This window comes from Temnothorax curvispinosus, unplaced genomic scaffold (genome assembly GCF_003070985.1).
Source record: "Temnothorax curvispinosus isolate PA1 unplaced genomic scaffold, ASM307098v1 QBEX01000525.1, whole genome shotgun sequence".
NCBI lineage: Eukaryota > Metazoa > Arthropoda > Insecta > Hymenoptera > Formicidae > Temnothorax > Temnothorax curvispinosus.
The window spans coordinates 1523218-1535494 of NW_020210305.1; positions in this window are offsets into that span (position 1 = coordinate 1523218).

Sequence of the window (12277 nt, forward strand, 5' to 3'; positions counted from 1 at the left end):
TAAGTAGACATTTGGCAGAAAGCGAGATCTTGTTTATCCGAGACAGTCATTGTTATTTCAACATGCAGACATATCGATCGCGCATTGCGATGCATGATATCGCATTTGTTATGTTTGGGATATTCTTGCATGTTTAATAAATTATGAAACCTTGGATTGTCGTACGGCAAAGTGTACGTAAAGTGATGTTATTAAATAAGTAATCTCCCGCAGCATTTTTAATATTAAAGCAGAAAAATTATTAAAGCCGATAAAATTAAGTCGATTATTGAAAAGAGATAGAACGCGAACATATAAATAGTGTATATCTCGCTTGTTATCAGCTGAATTGTCCATGTTCTGATCGTGGGTAGTAAATATTAAGGCGCGGTCTGAGCCTAGTAAATTGACGGTTCCCAAATTGATAGATTATGATTAATCGCGTATCGATCCGAAACTAACTAGCGACGGATTTTTCAAGGTATTCGTCGCGTCAACGCGCTAGACGCGAAGTAAAGCAAGAAGGAAAGCGTTATTGAAAATGATGAACGATGTTTGCCATGAGAGAAGGGTGGTTTTTGCGGTCGCCATAGATCCAAAGCACACGGGGAATCATTATATAGCCACGTGGACTATATGGATTAATGCGTCTGATATAATCATCGTCTTGTTCTACTTGGTTGCTTCTCAAACGTCAAGAATAAACGTAAACGGAAGCGTAACGTATAAATTTCCTTAAGATTGCAAATGACTATTTCTAACTTCTATAGAAGCGTCGTGACATTAATTGTAATTACATTCCGTAGCGCAATGTATTTCTCACACGTATTTATCAACTCTCGACGGAGTATTTAGCGCACAAGCACGTACTTCCATTGCCATTCTTTCTAAAAATTTTAACACACGTGGAAAGATGTGTCGCGAGAGTAAAATAATGGATACATTTTGTGTCTTTTGTCGCGGATATGTATCAGAATGCGGCAAGAAAGTAGGAATCCGTGTTTCAGTTTCGCGCGCGTTACAGGCACGACTATTCTTCCGAGATTAAGTACTAATAAAAACGAAGATGAGACGGTGAGCTGGTGTAATAATCAAGCGAGATTAAAACTTTTATATACCTTGCGGCGAATAATTATAAAAGATGAAATGCGCTTTTGTACGCAGAGATTACCGAGCGATAGAAACGTTTATTTGTTTAATCCACTTTAAGACATTGGTTTACCTAAATCCTACTTTGTTCTTTAACAAACCACTAGTGTTCGGTACGGAGCAATTGCGTAATGTCGACGTGTGCTTCGAAGCGTTAAATTTTCTTCGCGGCTGATTCGCAAATGCCGCGAATAAATGCTCGCAAGATATATCGTTCAAACTCTTTCGCGGTGCTAATGGCTTTAACGCAATCTATGTAAATCATAATATAAACTGGTTACGTTTTATTACGCGTCGTAACTTTCTTCATCGTAGATACCTGAATGAAGAAATGTAATTTATTACGTGGGATCGTAAATGTTAATGCGCGTTTCTTTTTCACGGGCTTTTGATATCAGCGACGGTGTGGAATAAATATTACATTTTGGAGCGTGTAATTACAAATTATATATAATAACATTACATACGTATTACGTAATTAATAAGCTATCATAATTTTTACTTTTATGAAATACTACTTATTAATTCTATAATTTCAAAATCTTTCAAGATGATATATAAGAGTGAAAAACGGGAAGAGGAAAGAATAAGGCTTACAAAACTTTAACTACTTTAATAAAATTACAATTTAACACTTCTTATTCATATTCTTATATATATTTTAATATAATTGTAACAATATTTTTTATTTAATTCTAATCTACGTAAAATAATGTGATGTATTAAACAATATTCTGTTTAATACCAGCAATCCTAAAAGTTTGATGTATACCTTTTGAAAATTTATACCTATAATCTATAAAATACTGCAATGGTTTTTCGACAATGAAAATCATCCCGCCTTAAATTTTCCGTGCGCGTACAATTTCTAATTTCGTGAAAATATTGGAGAAGAGCCATTGGATCATTAAGTAAGTACCAATCGTGCACTGGCAAGTGATTGGACGCCTGGCAAAAATAGAAAACGGCGAGATTCGCTCTGTTCCTTATCGATCGGCCAGGTACACTAGCTAATGGCGAGAAAGTGGAAATCGTCGAATGCCTTTGCCGTCTCCCGGGCTCTTCGGACTTAATTTCGTAATGCAGACTGGTGCGCGGAGAGCACCCCGGTATATAAGAATCAAGAAGAGCGTGGAAACAGCGGGAGGATGAAGCAACGCGGTAACGAGACGCCGGCCGCGCCGCGAGAATATTTCATCGGATCGTTGTTTCTCGCCGAACGTACCTCGGCTTGCTACGTGCTTAACGACCGTGCGTCAAAGAGCCTCCATCACGAAGTACATTGCGAAGTATATACCAGGAACTATATATCGTGCTTCGCACGAAACTTGGTAGTTCGACAAGAGGAATCAGAGGAAATGTTCGTTCGGGCAATCGCGACGTTGCGCGTAAAATCAAATTTATACGGTTCTCCCTGGTGAGATGGATTATCTTAAGACAGATAATTTGCTTGAAACCTTTTCACAGAGCTATTGCAGTTTTAGCGGATAGAAAAAGATGATTTTGCAAAAATTGAAAATTTATCATTCTTTTTTTACGTCAAGTACTACCGGATCCAATTCAGTCGAATCGCGCGGGAGTTACCCGCTCAGCAATAACAGTTTTGCATCGGCGGGATTATAGGAGCACCTGGAAGAAGTGTTGTCTAATCCTGGGCGAGATGCTGGCTCGCGCAATCAAGCGTGCTGTCTTAAATAATGTAGCCGGATGCGTATTTCCTTGGGTAATACGATTAAGAAGTTTACGCGCCATTCTTGCGGGGACTTCTGGTCTCGCTGTAACATTACTTTTTAACTTTTCCCCGCGTAATTGCTCTCTCGCGCCGCGGATGAAATTTTAATGCCGGCCGTGGATCCCGAGATTGGAAGTGACGGGCGAGAATGCGGCGCGCGTACTTGAGTTTTGCGTCGATAAATAAAGCTAGCGCGCCCGCGCGCGATCCGCGTAAATAAAATTACAGTCCGTTATTGCGGCGCGTTGAGTCGTTAGAAACCGTGATGTTGTAATCGTATCCGTGTATTGCGAACTGAGCGGAATTGTACCTTTTGAAAAATTACTCTTGAAGCAGACAATTCCACAATACGAATGAAATAAAGCAAGTTCTTTGCATTTGTTTGTCGAAGTAAATATTCCAAACAGATATGTGACAATATTGTAGCTTTTCTCAATAACAATATTATAAATTATTGGACGTTCTTTCCTCCCAAAAAGAAAAATTTGATAAACAAATTATCAATTTATTTAAGGAATAAAGCAGCATAATTGTTTTATTAATAAAATGTTTCAACTAAATATAATAAAATTAATTAAATAAAAAAATTGTATGTATGATTAACACTATAAATTATTTAATTAAAACAATTATAAATAATATGACAACCGCGTCAATAATATTTATTGCACTGACACTATTTTAGAATTAAATATTAATGACATCAAACCGAGATTTTGTTTATCAAAAAGCTTTTCTAATATAGTATAAACCAGAGTAAAATCAATCGGATAAAATCTCGTTCGATGCTGAAAGGGATGAAGGTCGAAACATATAACCGAAGCTATACGCGCCTTTGATATCCGTCGAAGTTATACCACGGTTTCTCCGTTGTAGTTCGAGTTCGGTGGTTAGGGGGTGAACGACGAAAGCCGTCAAGGGTAGCTTTAGTTTCCCAGGCTTACGGTTTGCCTTTTATTCCTCCTCGTAGGTCGTCGGTCGTTGCGCGCCGCGCGGTGTCGAACGGATGCCGGACATAGTCCCGTTGTTCCAGCAGGACGCTTTCGACGATGTTATTTCTCACATGGTCCCGGGGAAAAAGTTTGATCGTTCCGACCGGCCAAATAAATTGTCTGCGGAAATGCTCGCGGCCATCGTCCGAACTTCTTCCGCCGACCCCGCCGCGGTAGCTTCCACCCGCCCCGTCCCCCATTCGTTTTTTCTTCTTCTCCTAAAAGCTCTTTCCGCCGCGGTCATGGGAACAAATTAATACAGGCGTCACTACTAACAGACCCCGAAGGCCCGTTAAAGGTTTCCGATAACGACGATGACGCGATACCGCTTCCATGGAAACGCTTCCGAATAGGAGAGGCGGCAAAAGAAAGTTTTTCCTTCCTCGTCGGTTTCGCCGTTGCGACTTTACGCGAGTCGTCGATCGTGAGTTTTTACGCGCGGAAGTTCGCGCCCGACTAAGTGATAGCAGCCCTAATAACGTTTTTAACGTTGCCCCGAAGTTGCGAAGTTGAACGCGGAAAAGCATCATGCGATACTCCCGTTCAATGCGATACCCCGGGAAACTATTAATCCCATAATGTCGGAATTTTATTTCCTTAGATACAGAGAGCCAAGTTGTAAATCAATTCCCGACTGTTAAAGGAATTATAAGAGAGACGAGTTGTTAGAAACGAATAGAGTTCGAAAACTTTCTGACGTTTCCCCGGTTTTCTCGGCCGGTAAACACTTTTTGCACGCCTGATACGAAGTTAAACGTAATTACAAAGTTTATAGAGAAGCGGCAAATTCTAAGCAAACAGAAGACAACATTTCAAATAAGATATTGGAAGAGAAGAGAAGAGAAGTGGCGGTGAAACGATCTTCAAACCGACGATTGCTACGGGACTTTTTATACATTTTTGCGCCCCGCGAACATGTTGCGTCGCGCATTAATCGCGAAATGAAAGCGGATGGAAAGCGTCGACGTGACCATAAGCCCAAGTCCATGGAAAAAAATGTAAAATTCCGTCGACGCGGCGAATGTCACGGCGGGCACAGAGTATCGCAGTCGACGTCGACGTTGCGCACACGTGGAAACGGGCCACGACGAATATTTGAATAAATAAATATTAAATAGCAGAGGGGGGGCGTAGGGGAGCGGAGGGTTGCATACAGAGGGTTGAGAGACGTCTATCGATCCTCACAATTTGTCGCGGTGAAAGTACGCGTATAGCGTCGTCAGAACGCAGACATGAGATATGTGTATGAAAAACGGGAAGTACTTTCGCAGAAGACTAAAAGTACATACATTCTGTAGACTCCATTCTCTAGATCTAGATAATGCGTGAAACGTGGAATTAATTGAGTGCTACTTATATAGAAAAATCAGACTCTCGCATTGGCATCAATCATGATGTACAATCAGAAATTAATTAACGATGACAGCTATATGCATGTTTTGTATATACTTGTTACAGATTGCACTTTTCGCAATCGACAAACAAACCACCAAACGCAAAGTTTTTAATCATCGATGTTATTCAGTATTACGTCCAACGGGTGTTTTCCTTCCTTTTTGTTATCGTAAACTTTAACGATGTTTATCTTCTAGATCCCGGACGCGCGCTCGTATTCCTTTCGAATTCAAATTGGAACAGCTGCTATTTCATTTCCAGTGCATTAACTGCGCGCTGTTCGGAGACGAGCTGACGGCGACGGCTTTTATGCTGGACATTTTGCATGATTTTACGTGTCGGCGGATTCCCCACGTAATAACCGCAAGCTCGCGCAAATTTTAATTACACATTCACAGCGGGATTAAACTACCCCCCTCAAAAAAGATCGCGGAGAAAGCGGGTGAATCTCTCGCAGATGAATAGATTCTTACCTTAGCATGATGTTCTTGCATCTCACAGAGATATATATAGCAGATTGAACGTTACATATTTGCAGGCTAATGCATTGATTGTTCCTGTAATTAATTACTTGTCAAATGTTTATAACGTTTAAAATTTTGTACCGCATTGAATCACTTTCCAGTCATTCGATAGAATTCGAGAAATATTACGATTAATTGTTGGTAATTAAGGCATATGTGCAACAAAACAGGAAACGTAATTACATTAATTAATAACGTGGAAGCTATGTCACGTGCGGCAGAAATAGGCAAATTAGATTTTTTTGTATCAAAGCGAAACCAAAATTAAATCTGTCTGCGTAAACAACAAAACGTGCCATATTTATTAGTAAAAAAAACCGTAATTGCATTCAATCTTTAAATTGAATTTATCCCTCTTTTAATTCAAAAAATGTTTCTTTACTTTTTTTCGTTACGCGCATGCGTTTCAAGGAAAATTATTTAACATTAGTTATATTTAAGATGCAAATTTGTTCAATTTCACAATTTTCATAAAGTTTCGTTATTACAGCATGCTATTTCTACAGTTTAAATAGTGCAGGTTCCAACAAAATGATTGATAATGTTACAATGCAAAAGCGCGCACTCACGCAGACATATGTAACCGATGCCGGTTTTCTTCGACGTTATCGAATTCGCATTACTGCGTTTGCGAAAAACACGTCGGAGATATTACCGGATCTGCGGTAAAAGCACGATAGGATATCGATTCTAGCTCCGCGAGTGACTTGGTCGTTGCATTCAGTATTGATCACACGGGAATAAACATAGTATGCGCGTCGGCACTGGAAAATAGCATATTCATAAGTATGGCACTACACAACCGGCGTCTTTGAGCGTATCGAGAGATGGAAAAATATGGTAGGTAGAATATGAAGTATAATTGCCGACAATAACTCTGTCGTGCAATATATTACAATTTTATTCAATATATATTCACGTGTATAAAAATGCGAGTATGAAAAAAATATTCTTTACGTTATACGGAAACGTATACGGTACATAGGTAAATCAATGCTGCAGAAAAGTAAAAGAAAGTATTCTATAATATTCGCGAGATAAAAAAATATCTAAAACTTAAAAATGTTTATTTATTTTTCCGATCACATAAGAGCTTTTAAATTATTAACGTGAAAAAAAATTAATATACCTACGCAACAATGTGCAACTAAAATTTCTGAATAAGACGGACTAATCCGGGACACAAGAACGCCAAGAGTTGGAATACGCGTAATCACGATAAAGTACTTTGTGCACGTTTTCATGGAATACGGATTGTCGATGTCCGTTGAAGATATATACAGACATTCTTACTTTCCGGAAGCAAGCGTCGACAGGCTTTGCGGTTCATTAAAAGTTCGGGCGATGCGAAAAATTCTCATCTATTAAAATTTTACCGGGCGCTTCCAAGTGGGCCGGCAGCTAAAAGGACAGTTTGTGGAAGCCGGCAATCCCGCCCCGGTGGCGTTGCACGGGCGTCCGTTCGTTTATCGCCGCCCGGCTTTTTCTTTAAATACGACTATTTACCGCGAGCTTCGCGGTTTCGCGCTACGCGCTGGGGAACCAATTTCTCCGTCCGTCCCTCCGTTGGACCCTGTCCAAGAACTGTACCCGGCACTTTTTGAGCCGGTAGTCGTCGGTCGCGACATGGCGCAAAAAGGAGGCTGCCGGAGCGAGAGCCTCGATGAAATACCCGCGTTACGTGCTTACGGTAAGGTCGACGGTCGGATAAAGAACGCCACAGGTTGGAAATTGCAAAAACTTTTTTTATTTCATCGCGCGGCACGTGCGATAAATGACACTGCTGCCGCAGGCGCCAGCGTATAGTCGCGGCAATGGGGAAAGAATGGCATGGCGAACTGAAAGAATCCAGTGGAAGATTAGCTATCTTACTCTCTTCTTTGTTGGAAGTGAAGTGACTACCGATCGCGCGCGAAAGGAGTGACTTATTTCTTCATCCAATATCCCAGATACGGCTCTAAGAATTATTTAAAGCGTATCACGTGAAATCTTTCCGAAAGACATATTTCTAAATTGATATCTGCGGCGCAACTAAATATACGTGTGCGAGAGACGTGATCCACAAACGATAAATATCACTTTCGTGTACAAAAATCAATTTCAACTCGCTCAAGAAGATCCATCAGCGTACTTGTTTATCCGACATACACGCGCATCCGTATATCGGGGTATAAATAGCTGTATACGCAACGTAGTATATCTCGTGACGTATACGCCGTACGTATATAAGCGCGCGATACGACCCCGACTACCGGGGGTATACGGCGGAAGAAGGCATCGACCTGCGGCTTTTATGAAGATAACATCTCTGCTTATGAAGCATAGCTTATCTGCCTCCCCGCCATAGATCTTTCAGCGGGTACGGAAGCCCTCCTTGCCGCCTGTATAACCAAACCACCAGTCGGGCCAGAGACCACCTTCCATAATCCATTATAGTTTCTAAAACGGCCCGCAACCACCGAGAGAACGCGCGTACCCTCGGCAAGAAACTGTTTACGAGGCCGCGACGCGACCAGCGAAAATTCGCGAACACGTGCGTTCGCAACCCGCGCGTATCTTTGCCGGGGATATACTGATGATTTACTCACGCGCAAAAACCGCTACTTGTTCTCGATGTTTTTTAGTACCAATGTTCGTTCATTGAACCGTGGACCATGTACGCTGAGTGTCTGCGACGAATAATTAGATTGTTTTGTGCTTTCCTGCCTTTACTTCGCGACATCATATATCTTAAAGTGCACTAGAATAGAGAAGAAACGTTAAAATATTTCTCTCGTCTTTATTTATATTTTACAATATAAATCAATGTTTTTAAAACGTTAAAATCGTAATCATGTTGTTTTCATCGTTAATTTTAATACTGTACAAGTTGTTGAAATTTAATTGTACTACCCAGCTTAAATAATAAATTAGACAATCCGGATGATATTAATATTTATAAGCAGTACATGAAAGAATTCTTATCGCATCGCAAATACATCGAAAATACCTTGAGAGTTTTGTAGAATTGTTTGAAGTCTTGCGGATATTGATCCCTAAGGAGAAATTAAGAAAGAAATTCTTAACAAGTAACACACTTTGAAATTTCTGTAAAGTATCGATGGCGCAAGTTTCGACACATCTTGAAAGTCTTCAAACTTTATGAAGGTCTAAGAATTTATGGCTACATGAGCGCAGTAGCGCGCATTCGGAAGTTCTCGCGTGAACAAAAGGGCTTCAAAATCAATAATTTTAAAACTATCGGAAATATTGAAGGCAAAAGGAAAGATCTAAGAAAAAGTCTTGAGACCATTTCTGCAATTGTTACTTTTAAACTCCAAAAAAATATTATTTTATTTAGAAACTATACATTTTTTGTTGGTACCATAAAATTTTGTTATGTTGCCTTTATATACACATTTATAGCTATTCTTTGTTTATTTTTTATAACAATTAAAACTTTATTTATATATACATATTAATTTTAATAACTTTTTAACATTTAATAATATTTACTCATACATTAAAATATTTATTCGCATTTTAGAAAGTAATCTACTAAATTTACTATTGTTTTATCTTTATTTTTACAAAGAAAATTATATTTGCTTTGAAGCTAACATAATATAAAACTTAAAAGAAACATTTAAGATTTATGTTCATTTTTATATAATGGTTGTATTTGAATTTTATTTGCATTCGATATTCAATTATCACTTTATTGAGAGAACCTTGAATTAAAGGAGATAAAATTTTTATGTCTGTATACTTACTTAAATTCTGTGATAAATTTGTATTTAAAACGATTGGCGATTTTTTAAGTATTAACCAAGCTGGATCGGAAAATTTGAGAGCCTCTGGCTTTATGGTTCAAGTCCCTATTTCCAATTTTTTGAAGTAACCTTCGCATACATTACAACTCAGTGTAACGCGTACATAAGCATCAGAGGCTTCAACATTAAATGGTCATTTCTTTCTCTTTTCGCAACGCTACACCCATCAAACCGCATTCCTCGAGAAAGTTGCGGCGCGCATCGCATGCATCCAAGCAGTAGTAGTACGTCAGGATTATCTGCGAGCACGTTAATGAAAAGACGTCCGTCCGTTCGCAAATGCACACGCTGTGATGAGGCCGGCAGGAAGGATGACGTTTTAAGAGGCATAGAGAAACGCGCGTTGACTCCCGATGATTAATGTGACGTTATATTGTCCGTTATGCCTAAATCACGGACATGCCAGTAACGCGTTTTACACGACGTAATAAAGAATAAACTTAAATGAGTAAATGATGAGCAAGCGGATGCATCTGGCATAAATACCTGTCAGATGTATTGTATTTTATATGGATGTTACCTCTTAGATAAATGCTATCTCTGGTGAGAAGAATAGAAAGTATTTGTATTTTTAACAGGTTTAGACGTTTGACGAGTAAAAACTTTGAATTGGCGAATATTTTGTTTTGGAATCATTTTTTTATCAGCAAATAATAGATCAATAATCTCTTAAGTATAGAGCTTGATTATTATAATACTTGAAAGTCTATTGTTACGTAACACAGAAAAAGAGAGAAGAGGAGATACACAAAGAAAACTGAGAAGTACATTAATTTCGCTCAAATAAGACAGACTTATATAATTAAAAAATCCTTTATGGCTCCCATTGCTTTTCTGCCGAGATATGAAGTAATCTTTTATTTGATGAAAAATGTTCGTGGCAGCTCCGCGCTAATCTCGACTTGATCATATTCTTCCGAGGCTTGTAACAAAATTAAACGTGAAACGGGTACGAAGAAAACCATGATGAAGACGGCAAAAGCCCCGCCATCGTATCGCTAGCGACTACATGGGCGCGTATCTTCTCTCTCGCTGCGAGTTTGCTGAATACTCACGTATACGATGCCATCGCCATCACTTCATCCCGGTTTTCCGCGGGACGGGACGTGATAAATGCTCCGGCACTGACATCAGAAAAATATACTCTCGTTTCTTCAACGCTCGGTGCTCCGGCGCCGCGGCGTGCCCCTTATCTCGCGGCTCGAGACCGACTCTCTGAGAAATGGCTTGTTTTAAAAAAAAGCGGCCACGGTCGGATTTTTATATCGACTGTTTACATCTATTTCGCCTTAACAATCTTAACGTTGACCGCATGTGGATGTTAAACGCGAGCGTCGGCAACAGGACTACGTGATAAGCGCGAACACGGGGTAAATAAGTGTATTTCAATGCCAGTGTCTTTAATGTATACATTTTTATATGCAATTATTTATACAAATGCGTTAGTAAGTACAGAAAATAAAAACAATTGCAGGTTCGTGTATTATTAATGTGAGTACAATTATATGTAGTCTGCCCGCTTTATAAGTCACTTGTCGCTTAGTTATCCGTAGAGTACGGAAGTTTGTGAAGTTTTACGAGGAGTTATTTTAAGCTAAAGTGCATTATGGGTGGTTATTTTTACGTTTGCCATTTATTAAACTAAACAGAATCTCTTCTACTTTTTTATTATTAGCGTCATTATCATTATACAAGAAAGAGGCAATTATTTAATTTTAAACAACATATAGACATTTATAAAGTAAAACTTCACAAATTTTTGCACTCTAAAACTCTACAAACCATTTCGCTCTTCAATGTTAACATATATATATTTTTTTGTTAAACAACTTTTTTTTAATATTACCAATTGTGCAAAATCTTATATTTATAATGCTTAATTTATTCACATTTATCTTATCCAAGTCAGAATAACACATGATACGATATGAAATGGGAATAAATTAGAGTCATTCTTTTCATCACAGTCGTCACAGTTAAAATCTCGATTTTCAACTTGTTTTAACATTCGTAATTATTCCTACGTATTTTATTATACACTCTAACATCTAGAGTAAGTATACGCTATTATCTATTTGGGATCGATTTTGTGTGCTCAAGGGTATAACAATATTTTAAATAATCTGTTTACGTAAAAAAACAAACCTTATATACAAATGTAAAAAACAAAAAAAAAATGGTAAAAATAAGATATTATTAAGCGTTTATGTAATGTGCGAGCACCACGCTTTTCGAGTACGTATGCCTGTCACATGATAACAGGGTCCGAAAAGCGAAGTCATCTATGAACACGGACAAATCTTTCCACGAAAAATATCGTACTACATTCTCAAAATAAGAACAACGATAACATCACTTTGATGATTCGTCCTCGCGAATATACAGTCTAATAATCCGACCAGCATTACAAACATTATTAACTAGATTAAAAATTTGTAGGTGTAACACCTAGTGGTTAAGTATATATAAAGATAAATGCTCAAACGGAGATATTTTTTTCTGATTTTTAGTCTATTTTGGATTTAAAACAATAAAATAAAAATAAATATACAGGATGTTACGTATGTAATATACACACTATTACAATTGTTTTCCTTTTGATATTAAATATTTTGGTAATAAAGTTTAAATTAAAATGCTATTTTACTAATTAATTTATTATAAATTTTTTATTTCTGATATTTATTTGTTTAA